We start from the raw sequence: 16134 nt of genomic DNA on the forward strand, positions 1-16134 counted from the left end.
GGAAAATGTCATTGGATATAGTTCTGGGAAAGTAACTGGTGACCTGGAAGAGAGCAGTTTCAGTAGAGTGGTGGGAATGAAACAAAATTGCAAATGTTTTAGGAGAGAGTAAATTTTTAGGCAATGGAGACATTGGGTGTTGATAACTTTCTCAAAAGGTATGGCAGTGAAGAGAAAGAGAAAGGTAGATGGAGGGGGTTGGTTTTTTTGTTTTTGTTTTTTTAGGATAAGAGGTGCCCAAGCATGTTTATAGGCAGTTAGGAAGAAGCCATTGGTAAGGGAGAAATTGAAAATACAGGAGACAATAGGGATGATTGCTGAAACGAGGTCCTAGAGGAAGAAGAGAAGGGTTGAGATCAAGGACATGGATAGAGGGATTAGCTTTAGTGAGAAATAAAGATGTCTTTTATTCTGAGATTAGAAGGAAGGCAAGGAGAGCCCATGGGTATTGGTGCTAAGAAGTTTAGAGGGGGGAAGTTGAGGTAGCTCTGTTTGTATGATTTCAGTCTTCTCGATGAAGTAGGAATTATCTGGGAAGATTTGGTCTGAGGACAGAAACTTCTGGACAGGATGCTTTCGGGGCTGTGAATGTGGTTTGGATGAGAGTTTGGGTTGATCTACTTGTATCTTGATTTAGAGGACAAGGATTGAGATTGAGATTGTGTTCAAAGATTTGGTTCTGACCTGAGAGGAAATATAGAAATAGACCAACCCAGTAGCCTAATAAATATTGGTTGCATAAATGAAATAATGCAAGGAATTCCTTCAAACTCTAAAAACTTTACTGATGAAATAGGTCCTTGAAAATCCAAGTACCAATGGAACATTCATATGGACCTAAGCTATAGCCTTTGGCTATAGATTTTAGGCACATGAACAGTGAGCCCAGCAGTGACTCTTAAACATTTCATGCCCAGTGGATTGGGGTAGCACCAGGCACACTGAGCCTCGTTGGGCCTTCTCTCTTTATGGCCTGTGCCCAGGGCAGCCAGAACACCTTGAAGCTATTCACTTTGTAATTGGATCTTCCATCCACTCTACCTTTTCTCAGACATGGATTTGAACACAAGTTCACCCAAGTGCAGTACTTGGCTTAACATTGTTTTTCTGTGTTACAGCTTCCATGTGTTCAGAATTCCTGAGGACTTCTTATGAGGGTAACTTCCTCATGTATGACTGCTTCCTCTCTCTGGGGCAGAGTCTGGTGGAAGTGCCTGATCATGTTTAGTATGGGTACAGGATCTAAGTGGTCATGGAGGACAAAGGTAATTATGGTGAAGGGGCATTGCAGTACTCCAGATGGGGAGGACTTGGCATCCAGTTGGAAATGGGAGACAGTTGCTAGCACACATGGGAGAAAGTGAAGGATCCATTCAGCAGTGTAAAGCATATGTTTGGTTCTCTGGATATGAGGCACTGAAGCATGTACCAGGACCTTCTGAGGGTCAAGGGACAAGGACAAAGAAAGTCAACCACAGCCTCTGAAAAAGCATACCAAGGTAGAGGCAGCTAAGTATACCTTTTCTTTAAGCCCTGCCAAGAAATATGAGTTAAAACTCTGCTTTACCAAAAATGTTTTTGGGGAGACACCTCAGATAGGAGTCTTTGAATTGGTTGTATGCAAGCAGTTAAATGGTATGAGTATGGGGATAGTCAGGAAGACCTGAGTTCAAATTCCTACCTCAGACTTTTATTGGTTATGCGTCCCTGGGCAAGTCACTTTGCCTCTGTGCCTCAGTTTACTCATCTGTAATATAGGGATTTGGATTCAGTGTCCTCTAAGGTCTTTTCCAGCTCTAGCCCTCCTATGACAATATAAATCAAAAAGTGATTTTAAAGTACTTTAAAAAATATAATATTTTCTACTACTGCTTTTTTATAGTATTTTTACGATTACAAATTATTTTGTATTTGATCCTCATGACTTATGAGATAGGTTGTGCAAGTTTTATTACCTTCATTTTTCAAATGAGGAAACTGAGGCTTAGAGAAGTAAAAAAACTTTCCCAAGTAATAATATAATCCAGTCCTTTTGGCCCCAACTCTAGGAATGTTTCTACTATATTGTAAGGGATAATACATTGTAAAAGGTTGAAGTAACCTGAATTGAGAGGTACCACATTGGGGCAGATGGTGAAATTATATAAGCAGAGATTTGAAAGGCAGAGGCACATCCTATGATGGACTAAAATAGAAATAAGAAACTTGATGGCAGTCATTTTGAATCTGTGGGAATGGTGGGAACTTTGGTAGAAATGGTGGAAAGAGGGATGAATGAAATGGCAAGGAAATGGTTGAGAGCCAGTTGCCATTAGGATGTGAACTGGTTGAGGGCTAGAGTCTGTTTACCTCCTTTATAAGATTATGGAGGAGTTGGGGCAGCTAAGTGGTGCAGTGGATAGAGTGCTGGCCCTGGAGTCAGGAGGACCTGAGTTCAAATCCGGTCTCAGACACTTGGTGCTGCCTGTGTGACCCTAGGCAGGTCACTTAACCCCGATTGCCTCACCCAAAAAAAAAAACCCCAAACCACAATTACAAAACACTTTTCATACAAATAAAGTCAGATCTAAATAATTAGAAAAATAGCAGTTGCTTATAGGTAGGCTGAGCTATTATAATAAAAATGACAATTCTACCTAAATTAATTTACTTATTCAGTGCCATACCAAACTACCAAAAAATTATTTTATAGAGGTAGAAAAAACAATAACAAAATTCATCTGGAAGAACAAAAAGTCCAGAATATCAAGAGAGCTAGTGAAAAGAAATGCAAGGGAAGGTGGCCTAGCAGTGCCAGATCTTAAATTGTATTATAAAGCAGCAATTATTAAAACTACTTGGCCACTTACTAGCTGTGGGACCCTGGGCAAGTCACTTAACCCCAATTGCTTCACCAAAAAGCAAAAAAAACCCAACTACTTGGTACTGGCTAAGAAATAGAGTGGTGGATCAGTGGAATAGGTTAGGTATGGAAGACACAACAGTCAATGACTATACTAATCTACTATCTGATAAACCTAAAGACTCCCACTTCTGGGATAAGAACTCGCTATTTAACAAAAAGTGCTGGGAAAACTGAAGATTAGGGAGGAGGACAGTAGTTTATTTTCTCCTCCATCTTGTCAGATTGAATCCTGTTCCAGTTCTCAGCTCCTTCCTTTGTGTAGTTTGTTGAAGGTGACGGTCATTAGAAGACACTTGATTGCCTTTCTCCTCAAACTCTTACCAAGAATCTTCTTATTTCACAGCAGGACTATTGCAGGGCCAGGTCATCTCTCACAAGGAAAGAGTAATTCAATTCAATGAATGTTCATTAGCACTAACTGTGCTTGTGTTCACTGTACTGGGGTTGCATGAGGTCCAGAGCTTGGCTATTACATGGGCACAGCCTTCAGAAGGACAGGATGCATGTGTACATGTTGGGGGAAAGCAGTTTACACATACACAAATAACTTTTTGTTGGCTGTTCAGTTGTTTCAGTCATGTCTGACTCTTTATGACCCCATTTGGGGTTTTCTTGGCAGAGGTACTGGAGTGGTTTGCCATTTCTTTCTTCAGCTCATTTTTATAAATGAGGAACTGAAGCACATAGGGTCAAGTGACTTGCCCAGGGTCACACAGCTAGTAAGTGTCTGAGGCCAGATTTGAACTCAGGAAGAGAAGTCTTACTGATTCTAAGCCTAGTTCTCTATGCACTGTGCCACCATTCACAGATAACTACAGTACAATATAATACATGACAAGGATGCAAGTCCCAAGTGACATGTGATGTCTAGGGGGATCAGTGGTACTGACCAGGGGATGGGAAGTGGGGAAGAGAATCTGAAGCAAGTGATGTTTGAGTTAGGTTTTAAAACATGGGTCAGAGTTCAACAGACAGGTAGGGATGGGAGGGAAATTCCACTCATAAAGAGCAGTATGAAAAAAAGGGACAGAAGCAAGGAAGGAGGACGTGCATGGGGGACAGTTTATCCATACCATAGGTGTATTGAGGGGAGTTAGATGAAATGAGGCCAGAAAGGCAAGATGTTGTCATATTGGGCAGGGCCTTGAATGCCAATCTGGGAAATGTTCCTCAGAAGCTGACTTTAGATCAAGCTGCCCCTGGAGAGCCAGTGAAGGGTTTTTGAGCAGGGGAGTGAGATAAATAGGTGTATGCATAATGAAGATTCATGCAATGTTGTGAAGGATAAATTGGAGGGAGAGGAAGCCAGAAAAGGGCAGACCAGGCAGGAGGTTATTGTAGCAGTCCAGTGAGTTACTGGGGTGGTGGCAACAAAAGTAAAGAGGAGGCAGAAGATGTGAGGCATATTGTGGAAGTGGAATCAACAGGTGTTGTTAGCTGATTAGTGAGAGAGAGGGAAGAGTCACAGAGAACACAAAGATTTCTAACCTAGGAGATAAGCTTAATTGGTGCCATTGGACACATCAGTGAAGTCAGGAGGAGAGAGTTTGTGAATAAAATGTAGGCTATTGAGAAATCTCATGTGCGTCTGTAAGGGGGTCCCGAAAGTCTTCATGTAATTTTAAGCTATTAAAGCTTATTTTTAAAAATATTTCATTTTTTAAAGCTTTAAGCTATTAGAGTTGAAAGCTGCACAAAGATTTTTGGGATACACTGTATTTAAGCTGCAACAGGTTAAACTGGAAACAGGAATGGTATATATGGTAAAGAAGCATTCTCTGTCCATCACTGTGCTGTCGCAGTTTAAGCTTTCCAATACCTCTCACACCCATCTGCAAAGCTAATCTTCAAATGTCATCTTTGCTCAAGAGCCATGGTCTGCTTGCTGCTTGATCCAACAAATATTTATTTAGCACATACTGAGTGCTAGGCATTGGAGGGGAACATGTAGAGCAAGAGTGGGAACCTGTGGCCTCGAGGCCATGCGTAGCCTTCTAGGTCCTTGGGTGCAGCCTTTCTACTGAGTTCCTAGTTTTAGAGAATAAATCCTTTTGTTAAAGGGATTTCTTCTGTGAAGTTTGGATTCAGTCAAAGGGCTGCACTTGAGGACTTAACAGGCTGCATGTGGCCTTGAGGCTGCAGGTTCCCTACCCCTGGTATAGAGTTTAGAGAAGACGTGTCTCTTGCCTTCATAGAGCATATATTATAGCACTTAGCACAGTGCCTGGCGCGTAGTAGGTGCTATATAAATTCTTATTTCCTTCCTTCCTTTGTGTATGTGTCATATCCCTTCTAAACTATAAGCTTCCTGAGGGTTGGAACTGTGTCTAATCAAACTTTGTTTCTTCTCTGCAGTAGGTACTGGGTTATGTTGAGGTTAATTTGAATTGACAGGCTAAATTTTCCATAAAGCCAGCTGCATATGCCTAAAGGAGTCTTCTAATCAAGGACATTGTGGAATCTTCAGTAATAAATATAGACCAAGAGTTAACCCAGTCTGAAGCTGGCACTTTTTCCTTGGTCTTATGGCGCAATCCCTTCTGTCCACCTCTAGCATATTTATAAGCTTACCAAAGAATGCTGAAAATTACTAATCAGTCTCTCATCAGGTTTGCCTCTACCTGGGTTTCTGAGTCCACCATTCACCCCACATCACCACCTGGTTGCCCCAAACACTTTTAGCATCTCTTGCTTATAGCCAAGAAACTTGCATTCTCTGCAACACCCCCTGCCATTTGCTGAGTATAATCTGCACGCCTAACACATTAGTACCCCTTCCTTAAATATCTCTGTCCTTCCTTCCCTCCACACTGAATCACAGACTTTCAGAGTTGAAAGAGACTTTGAAGTGCGTCTAGTCCCACCCCAAATCTGAACAAGAGTCGCCTCTGCAGCACCCCCAACAAATGGCCATCTGTGCTCCAACGAGGAAGAACCCACCACATCCCAAGGTAAACTCTTCCGCTTTTAGATAGCTCTTATTTATTTGAAAGTTTTTCCTTACATCAAGCCTCTGACACTCAAACACTCTACTCTCCCTAGTTCTGCCCTTGAGGCCAACCAAAATGAGTCTAGTGCTTCTTCTGTATGATACCCTTTCAGGTACTGAATGATAATTACAGCCTCCCTATCTCCCCATCTCCAGGTTTGACATACCCATTTCCTTTAATTCTGGGTTTTTTTAACCTGGAACCCATAAACTTTTTTTTATAAAATATTGTGATAAATATATTTTAATATAATTGATTTCCTGTGTAATCTTATATATTATATTTTATGCACTTAAAAACATTATTCTGAGAATGTGTCCATAGGCTTCACCAGATTATCTGAAGTGTCCATGGCACAAGAAAGTTTAAGAACCCATGCTTTAACTGATCCTCGTGTGGCAGACTCTCTGGGCCCTTCACCAGCATGGTTGCCTTCTTTTGGATACTAGCCAGCTTATCAGTGTCCTTCCTAAAATGTGATGCTTAGCTCTATAAATGTTGTAGACTGACATGACTGACAAATGCAAATTTGGCAACTGAGGGTTGTGTAATGAGGCACTGAAACTGACTGGACACAGAAATGTGCTAAGGCATAGTTTTGTGAAAATGCAATGTAAGAAAACATTTCTTTTTTCTTGTCTACTTAGTAAGCATTTATAAAAATAAACATTCAAGTATAAAAGCAAAAATTTTAAAAATGAAAAAATAGTCCCATTATTTACAGTTTTTTAAAGTATGTATTTACAGTTAACAAAAAGTCTAGTTTGTTTCTCTGCCTCATTTTGAACTTTTGAAAAAAAGGAGACCCTTTCTAACAAAAGAGAACTCAAGACACTGGACCCTTGAGGGGCAGCTAGGTGGTACAGTAGATAGTTCTGGCCTTGGAATCAGGAGGACCTGAGTTCAAATCCGGCCTCAGACACTTGACACTTACTTAGCTGTGTGACCCTGGGCAAGTCATTTAATCCCAATTGCCTCACCAAAAAGCCAAAAAAAGAGAGATAGAGAGACTGGGCCTTTCTTGGGTGCCTACACTGCCACAGCCCACATTTGGGTCTGGCTTCTGGACATATGGGGTTAGTGAGTGCCCTACTTTTCACCTTTGACACTTCTGACATACACAGTCTAATATGGAGTTCATATATGACAGAGTGCTCATCCTGTGTTCCATCTAACTGTGCTTCTTAAACTTTCCTTGAGATACTTCCACATTTAAGGAATTCCTGAAGATTTGTTAGAGGGGCTGGTACACCTCCTTCTTCAAGAAGGAAAAGGCCATGGGGCACCAAGACTGATGGAAGTGCTACAACCATATGCAATGTTAGTGCAGGAGCCCGCAGGTTCATAGAGGGCAGAAGGTACCGAGTATGATGAGGGAATGTTGCCATTCTCCAGCAGCCAGGATAAAACTGGGAAAAAGTCACCAGTTCCAAAAAAGAGCCAGACAGTTCTAGGAGAGAGTGGAGGATCTGTTTGGGACCATTGGCAGTTTGTTGTCTCCTCAGATACCTTGCACTGAAGCCTTTACCAGGATCCTCCATGGGAAATGACCAATGGACAAGGGCTGCCACCACAGCCTCTGTCTCTGGAAAAGCATCCCTCAAGTATTCCAAGGTAGAGACAGGTGAGGTCACTTTTTCCCAGAGTAAAGTAAACAGATGTTTCCTGTTGGCCACCATAACATGATTGTGCCTTGTCTCTCCTCCCTTCCCTTGCCTCTTAAGCAGTGCCTCTGGAGGAATCAGGGTTGTTCTCATAGGTGATATGACATTGGAGAGTTGTCTCCTAAGGCCTGATTCTAGGACTGGAAGACCATAAAGCTACAGTAGCTAATGATGGCATAGAGTTGGAGCCCCAGCTCAACTGGACTGAAAATGGGGGACCCATACTAGTAGATGTGCCCCTTCTCCAAATCTCATCTTTGGTCTCTTTCCTCCTTTTTCTATTCCATTGGCTTTTTCTCTTCCCTCTTCCTTTTTCCTTCCCCTCTGTCTCCTTCTCTCTTTTTGGATAAGAACTAAGTTCTGAGACAGCTTTCCTTGTCCTCACTTCAGACTTTTGTTAGGATGCAGAAAAAGAAACCTTTCTTTCCCTTGTATTTTAAAGTAAGGCTATTTACAGAATCAGAGAATGTTAAAATTTAACCAAACCCATTCATTTTAAAGATAAAGAAATTGAGGCCCAGAGGAGGGAAATCACTTGCTCAATTTTGTGTAGAAATAAGTGGCAGAGACAGTCTTAGTCTTCCCAGTCCAGTTCTCCCCAATACTGCACTACTCTAAATGCCTCTTAGTGAATTTACAAAAAAGGGTATGGTCTGAAAAGGGTCCGAAACATCCTGCTCTGGTGGATGGTACACTGAAACAGAAGCCAAGTAGCGCCACCATTGAGTTGGATGATCTTAGGCAAGTTATTTCACCCCTCTGGGAAAAGCTGTTCTTTCTGTAAAGTAGGGATAGTAACATAAGGGTGTTATAAGGATGTTTATTTCAGTACTTCCAAGATATGTGACTTTAATCATAGCTTTTTCCTTCACCAACACAGATCACAACCCTCTGCACCTTAGTAGATGATCTTCATGTTGCTTTGGCCAGAACTTGACCTTGGAGCCAACCTGATGATGAGTCTGAACTTAGCTTAGATGGTCCTTGGATGACAGACAGACAGTCTAGTGATTGCATATCTGTCAAGAGCCCAGGGTCCCCCCCAGCCTACATAGAGTGAGGCCTTGGAGGACTAGTGGAGAAGGAAGAAAATTAAGTGAAATAACAATAATAATAATAATAATAATACATTTTGTATTATTTCAGAGTTTCTTTCAGAGACCTTTCAAGTGTATTGCTTCTATGGTCCTTTCCTCATCACAACCCTGAAAAGTAGGTAGTATCATTACCACCATGTTCTAGGTTAGGAAACTGAGGGTCAGAGAGGGGAAGGGAGTTGTCCATAGCCACATATTTAGGAAGTGGCAGAGTTGGAATTTGTATCTGGCCTGTGCTAAATGCTGGAGGAAATATAAAATTTAGCCAAGGGTCAATCTCTACCCTAAGGAGCATACAGTCTGGGAGGGGGATGAGACACAAAAATGGATAGCTCTCATATGTAATAATATATAAGTGCATTAGAGAACGACAGTGTTCTCTGAGCCCTGACTCTGGGTGGGGCACTGTTGGAGAAGGCTTCCTTCAAATACTCTGGCTTCCCACATCTTCATCATCTGGCCAAGTAGTGGGAGAAAAAAAAGAGTACAGAAACACATACTGCACAGTAATGATAGTAATGTTTGCCTAATGCTGTAAGGTTTACAAAGTCCTAGTGGAGAATCCATTTTGTTTGACCACACATATTTGTTACAAAGGCTTTGTTTTTCCTTTTTCTTGTAGATGGGGGCATGGGAAGGAGAGAAGGGAGAGAAAATAAGTGTTTGTTAATTGAAAAATAAAATGAAATGAAAAAAATTTACAAAGCCTTTCCTTCACATCCACCCTGGGATCTCAGTAATAAGACATAATCATCCTGGACATGTTTGGGACAAATAAGTGTACTTGGAAATAGAAAGCAAAGTAAATGGCTTATGCCAAGCCTTGTAAACTTATGAGCTCTGGCTTCCCCTTGCCTGTAATCATACCACCTAAGCTTCCTTTAGGAGTTTTATTACCAAGGAATTCCTGAGGATTTATTATGAGGGCAAGTTCCTGGTATGTGATTCCTTCCTCTACAAGAAGGCCCCTGGGGATCAGTGTCTGTTGGAAGTGTGGAGCCCATGACCTTCATGGTTACAGGGGTCAAGGCTGGTGAGAGAGTGACCATGATAAAGGAAGCATTGCATGTTCCAGACATGGAGGACCTGGCAGCCAGGAGGAAACAGGAGTAGAACATCAGGATGGTTCTGCAGGAAGCAGCCCTCAGTACCCAGAGCAGAGTGGAGCCTTGCTCCAAGGTGGAGATTGACTCCTACCTCTCTGGATGCCCCATTCCATGTCATTCACAGGAACTCTCCAAAGGGGGCCAGCTGAGAGAGTGAAAAAAGGGATTTCCATTTGAAATACCAGTACTTATTGAAGCCTCCAGCTAAGAACAAGAATATGGGTACATGAGGTCATTCTTTTTTGTGATTGGTGAGAGCCAAATACAAGATGTATGTATCACAGACATTTATTAAGTTGCAGCTGTGTGCATAGTATTGTGCTAAATGCTGGAGGAAATATAAAATTTAGCCAAGGGTCAATCTCTACCCTAAGGACCTTACAGTCTGGGAGGGGGATAAGATACAAAAATGGGTAACTTTCATATGTAATAATATATAAGTGCATTAGAGAATGACAGTGTTCTCTGAGCCCTTGACCCTAGGTGGGGCAGTGTTGGAGAAAGCTTCCCTCAAATACTTTGGCTTCCCACATCTTCAGCCTCCTCAGTTCATATAACCTGCACTTTCTCTCCACCTCAGCCACACAAATGACGATCATCCCCTGGAACTCATTCTTGCCTGAGAATGTTTTACCTTCATGATCCAACAGGTCGTGACCTGTCATTCTATCTTTCCCTGAGTATTTCCTATATGAAACCCTGTACCTTGTCTTCACTACAACCTTCATTTTCTCTATCCCTCACTGCTTTTCCAGGCCCTAGCTCCTACTCTGGCCTCACTTTCCTTCCCTCAAAATCTTGATGCTGTAGCTGACCAGTTTAAGTTGGTGCTATTCTTTACCCTCTTTGCTCCTTTGCCTTCTCACCACTCTACCCTCACCATCTGAACTTGGCTGTCCCTGCTTCATGGCCATTCTTTTATTCTCAGCAGGTTGGCTCTCTATTACATGTGCTCATTTCACTCAGCATCAGTTCATATCAGTCTTTCCAGGTTTTTCTGAAGTCTGCCTGCTCATCATTTCTTATAGCACAATAGTATAACATTACATAGATTGTATACTTCTTGAGAGTGGAGATTCTTTTTTTTTTGGCTCTGTATTCCTAATACCTTAGCCCATAACAAAGTAGACACTTAAATGCTTGCTGAAGATAAAGGGAATAAAATGACACGATACTATGAAGTTGGAGTGGTTCCAAGTTATGAGGAGCCTTGAACCCCAAGGAGAGGAGGTTGAACTTGCCAGGGAGGCAAAGGGGTGCCCATAATTAGCTTTGAGCAGAGAAATGACGTGACCAAGTCTGTGCAGAAGAAACAGAAACTTTCCTGCTGGCCACAGAGCTAAGCCTCTGCCCACAGAAGAAGAGGCCACATGTGTGATATAGTAGGAAAGCCCTTGGCCTGACCTTGGGGTAACCCAGGCCTCAGCATCCTAGCTTTGGGGCCTTGGCCAAGTTATTTTGATTCTCTGGGCTTCATTTTCCTCAGCTGTAAAAGAGATAATAAACTTGTACTGCCTACATCACAACATTGTTGTGAGGAAAATGCTTTGTAAAACTTAAACAAGAATGGTGGATATTATTATTAGTATAACAGGCAGACACTGGGTCCCTCTCCTTGCTATGGCATAACAGACTTGTCCCCTGAGGCCTGGTTCTAGGACAGTATTATATAGGGCTGGGGCAGTGACAATCTTGATGGGCAGGATAACGATTGTATATACAGGAATTAAAGGCGGTTTTAGGTGTGGGAAGGGAAAGGAGAATAATTTGGCAGAGTTCCCTAGCAGTCCTGAGTGAAGCTCTTTATTCTGTCAGAACAGTGGGATAGTAGAGGGTTACTCATGTAAGAGCAAGGGAGGTGATCCCTGTAATCTGCCCTGGTCAGGCCATACATGGAGTATTGTGTTCAGAATGGGGTTTGTAGTATTTTAGAAAAAACTTTAAAAACTGCTGTTATGTCCAAAGAAGGACATCCAACACGGTATGGGCAGTAGAGACAGTTCCACAGAAGGATCGGTCAAAGGAACTAGGAATGTTTTAAACTGAATGAAAGGAGACTTAGGCCTGGGAGTAGATTATGGCTGTGGAAGAGTAACTAGATTTCTTTTGCTTGGGCCTCAGAGGGCAGAACTAGGATTCAGGCTTGATGTAAATTTCTTAGCAATTAGATTTGTCCAAAAGTGTAAAGACCTGCCCAAGGTGATAGAAAGTTCCCTATCACTGGTGGTCTTCAAGTGGCAACTGTGTGATCACTTGTCAGGGGTTTTGTAGAGGAGATTCCTGTTTGGGTACAGGTTTGACAAGATGACCTCTGCGTGCCCTCCTAGCTCAGAGATTCTGGGATTGGGAATGTAAGACATGAAGATGAAAGTTAGGTTTTATGGTGAATCCCAAGGGTTGCTAGTCATGTTGTTCCATAAGAAACTGCTCTGGGGGTCGAAGAGTTGAAGGGATGTAGGGATTCTGGAAAGGAGGAGTCAAAATGTTCCTTACTCTCACAGGACGCAAGACCTCCAGGCCACTGCATGATGAGAGGGCAGGGAGACTAGGGTATAGGGGGGTGGGTATGCCTTTCCTTTAGTCTAAAGGCTGAAAATCTGGTCTGACTAATGGGGTGGTAGGGAGCTACATGGTACCAGAAACATAGGGACAGACCTAGATGAAATAAAGATAAAATAGAAGACTCTTGAACCTGAACTAATATGAAGCTATGTTCAGGGCACAGAAATGAAACTCCATTCCCCTCCCCCTTTAATCTGGTCCGCATTCTTGCTGATACCAGCACTCATTTTTTTTCCCAGTTTGCTACAAATAGCTCTCTGATGAGTCCCCTTCTAGGAACACAGAATTCTCAACTTGGAAGACATGGCAAAGGGGAAAAACTTGGGGGTTGAGGGCCATCTCTGCGGGGTGGAGTAGAGGAGAGAAATATAAGGAAGAAGCTTTGAGATAGGATGTCTGCATTCTGCGGGAAGAGTGGGATCATGATAAGGTCAAGCCAGTGACAGGACACCTAGCTTTAAGTAAAAGGATCAGGAATGAGGAGCAAGATTCTAGAACATATTCAAATTGGCAGAGTTAACAAAAAATGTCAGAGGGGCTGTGGGAAAACAGGAATATTGGTGCACTGTTGGTGGAAAGTAGTCTGACTGTTCTGGATTTCATCTTGGAATTAAGTAAAAGCAGTGACAGCTTGTGTCCATTCCACAACTGGGCATATATCTTAAAGAATTAATGAAAAAGTATTAAGTCCTTACTATGTGACAAGCACTATATTAAGAACTGGGTATACAAATAGAAAAGTAAGACAGACCTTGCTTTCAAAGGGCTCAGATTCTGAGGGAGTAAACAAACGTGGGATCAGATGGAAGGAAGTCAAGACAGAAATAAAGGTCCACTATATACCAAAATATTAATAGCACTGCTTGCATTAGTAAAGAACTGGAAATAAAGTGGTGCCCATCAATTGGAGAGTAGATGAAAAGAGTCTGGTATATATTATTGTGCATTAACAAATGGCGGATATGAAGAATTTTGAGAAATGTTGGATGGTCTATATGCATAGATGCAGAGCAAAATAGAACCAAACCAAGAGAATAATAGATGCCACCACACTGTAAATAAAGAGATCACCAAAGGAAGTTGAACCTTGAGTAATGGAAAAAACCAATGAAGGTTATGGGGAAGGGAGAATGGAATAAACTTCTTCAAGTTCATGGCAGGGAGGTGGAGGACTTCTGGGACAGAATATTTTATATATCGTCAGACACTATATTGGATGGTTTTGCTCATTGTTTTCTTTGTCACACAGGAGGGTTCAGTTGGGGAGGTTGGGATAGGAAATGACTATGACGTGAAGACAAAAGGCATCATTCACTTAAGCTTTCCACATGCTTCTCTTTGTTTGTTATATTCATTGTTTCTTATAGGACAGTAGAATTAATAATGAATGTATGTACCATAAAGTGTTTAGCCATTCCCTGATTGATGGACACCTACTTTGTTTCCAGCTCTTTGCTACTACAAAAAGTCCTGCTAGATATTTTGGGGCCTTTCTATCACTATTCTGTGTCTACATAAACACTATTGAAATATAAGGTGAATTTTAAAATAAAGCACAGTGAATGGTTTTATTTGCAAAAATAACAGAACCAAATAGTTTATATAACACAGATTGTTCAAAAATTTGGTTTTGTGAGCTTGGATTGGAAGAATCAGAAGAGCTTGCATTATGTCACTTATGAAGGAATTTTGTCAGAATGAAAGCAGGAAGCCAGTAAAATTTTCTCCATGTTTAAAGGCAGAACATTCCAAATTAGAAAACAAACTAGTCGATTTCTAAAAAATAAAAAAATCTGGAGGGCAATGTCAAGACAGTTCTTTAAGAGTGTTTATAGATTGAAAAATTCCTGCTGAAAACTTATTTGTTTTGCTAACTGCTGTCAGGGAGGAATCATTGAGCAGTGATAACAATCAAAGTAAAGAAATTGTTCAGTTTCTAGCCCTTTCTTGCGTCTTGAATTCGTCAGAAATTAGTGAGAAGGATCAAGCACACCAGCTAACTTCAAATTCTTATCACTGTCCCAACCTCATCACACTCCAGGAAGTGGCTGGGACCCTAAGCAAGAAGTAGGAAAAGGATGAGAAGGAAGAGGAGTTAAGTCCTTCCCCTATGTGAGGCAAGGACTTTGAGAATGAGTGAATTGGGTTTCCCAGCCCTCAGCCCCTGCCCAGAGCAGTCCAGCCCAAACTTTCCAGAAGACCTAAATCAGTGGATCACTTCACTGAGAAGCTTCCAATCTCCACCCTTCCCCTCTTCCTGGGATTTCCCTCTTTTTTTTGAACTCAGGTCCTCCTGAGCTAGCACCACCTAGCTGCCCCATATTTCCTTTTTTTTTTTTTAAGGCAATTGGAGTTAAGCGACTGCCCAGGGTCACACAGCTAGTAAGTATCTGAGGTCAAATTTGAACTCAGGTCCTCCTGACTCCAGGGCTGGTGCTCTATCCACTGCGCCACGTAGCTGCCCCTTTCCTTGTTTTGTTTTGGTTTTCTTTTTGAGCCCTGGCTCCTTCTGTTGATCAGATTCTAAAACACAGCTGAGTTTAGACAAAAAGAGAAACATTCCCCACCTCCTTCAAGAATGTATCTTCTAGGGAGGGCAGATTAGGGGAAGGGGTATTTGGGGTGGGGGGAGGGACAAGATGGGGAGAAAATTTGGAACTCAAAATCTTGTGGAAGTGAATGTTAGAAACTAAAATAAATTTACAGGGGAAAAAAAGTGTTTCTTCTAGAGCTGGGGGGGAGGGGCAGGGAGTAGAGATATTCCCAGAAATCATGAGGATTATGAGAAATACACAACCCCTGATATATTTCTTTCAATATAATTTCTTAAATGTGTCATAAATGTAAATTATGTGCACACTTGGGGATGGAAGATCCTATGTGATGCTTGAAGTGCTATGGTAGTAATTTTAGTCTAAACCAGTTTGTGTGCTCCCTTCAAAAAGCCTCCTGTAAGACAGTGTATCATTTTATTAATTAACCAACAGGGGAGTGTTACAAGTATTACCCTCCTAACCTCAAATAGGGGCAGCTAGGTGGCTTGGAGTCAAGAAGGCTCATCTTCCTGAGTTCAAATGTGGCCTCAGACTAGCTGTGTGACCCTGAGCAAATCACGTAACCCTGTTTGCCTCAGTTTCTCATCTGTAAAATGGGCTGGAGAAAGAAATGGCAAACTACTCCAGGACCCCTGCCAAGAAAACCACAAATGGGATCATGAAGAGCTGGACATGACTGAACCATTCAACAACAATGACCTCAAATAATGTAACTAACAGGTGCTCTATGCCCTGATATCTTTATCAAGTGATTGAATTAGTCAGTCAAATGTGTAAACTAGTTGTGGATGATTCCTAGATACCTTTTTTAATCAGTTGTCCAGTCAAAGGCACAACTTAAGTGCAAACAAACTAGTTAATTGAATGGGGAAAGAGTGAAGCATTTTGAGCCTGAATAGAATCAGATGATGAAATGAATTAGGGCTGGTTGAACAAATTAGACTCACTTTCTTGCCTATGTATATCAGAGAAGAAGATTCCAGCAAACAGTTGCTGTGGAATTAAGCTCTAGCTGAGACTTAATCTTTGGAGGAGGCAGACCTTGTATCTGTAACCAAAGGAGGAACTGGAGGAGGAGCCCAGAGAGAGTGGGATGCTCTCACCCTCCCCCACCTCAGATTGTCATCTGAGAGCCCGGACCCCTAACAATGCTTCCAGCCAGGAGCTGAGATAAAACAAGCTAGCTACTCCGAGGAAGGGCAGTCTCAGGGGAGTGTGACCTCTTTAGGGAACCTACAGCTTCAGTACTCTACAA

General features: G+C 41.9%; 1 long non-coding RNA gene across 4 annotated transcripts in view; it reads left to right on the forward strand.

Moving 5' to 3' along the window:
- Positions 1-1016: 1016 nt before the first annotated feature.
- Positions 1017-16134, forward strand: part of LOC144456815 (uncharacterized) — a 47737-nt gene continuing 32619 nt past the window's right edge. For 2 of the 4 annotated variants that reach the window (XR_013485933.1, XR_013485934.1), the window contains exons 1-2: positions 1020-1265; positions 5727-5856. This is a non-coding gene — a long non-coding RNA (uncharacterized LOC144456815). Of the gene's footprint in view, positions 1266-5726; positions 5857-7400; positions 7959-16134 lie in introns of those variants that run through there. The other 2 variants (XR_013485936.1, XR_013485935.1) reach the window with 2 other exon arrangements.

Source organism: Phascolarctos cinereus, unplaced genomic scaffold (assembly GCF_003287225.1).
Source record: "Phascolarctos cinereus isolate Bilbo 61053 unplaced genomic scaffold, phaCin_HiC Scaffold_4;HRSCAF=312, whole genome shotgun sequence".
Classification (NCBI taxonomy): Eukaryota; Metazoa; Chordata; class Mammalia; order Diprotodontia; family Phascolarctidae; genus Phascolarctos; species Phascolarctos cinereus.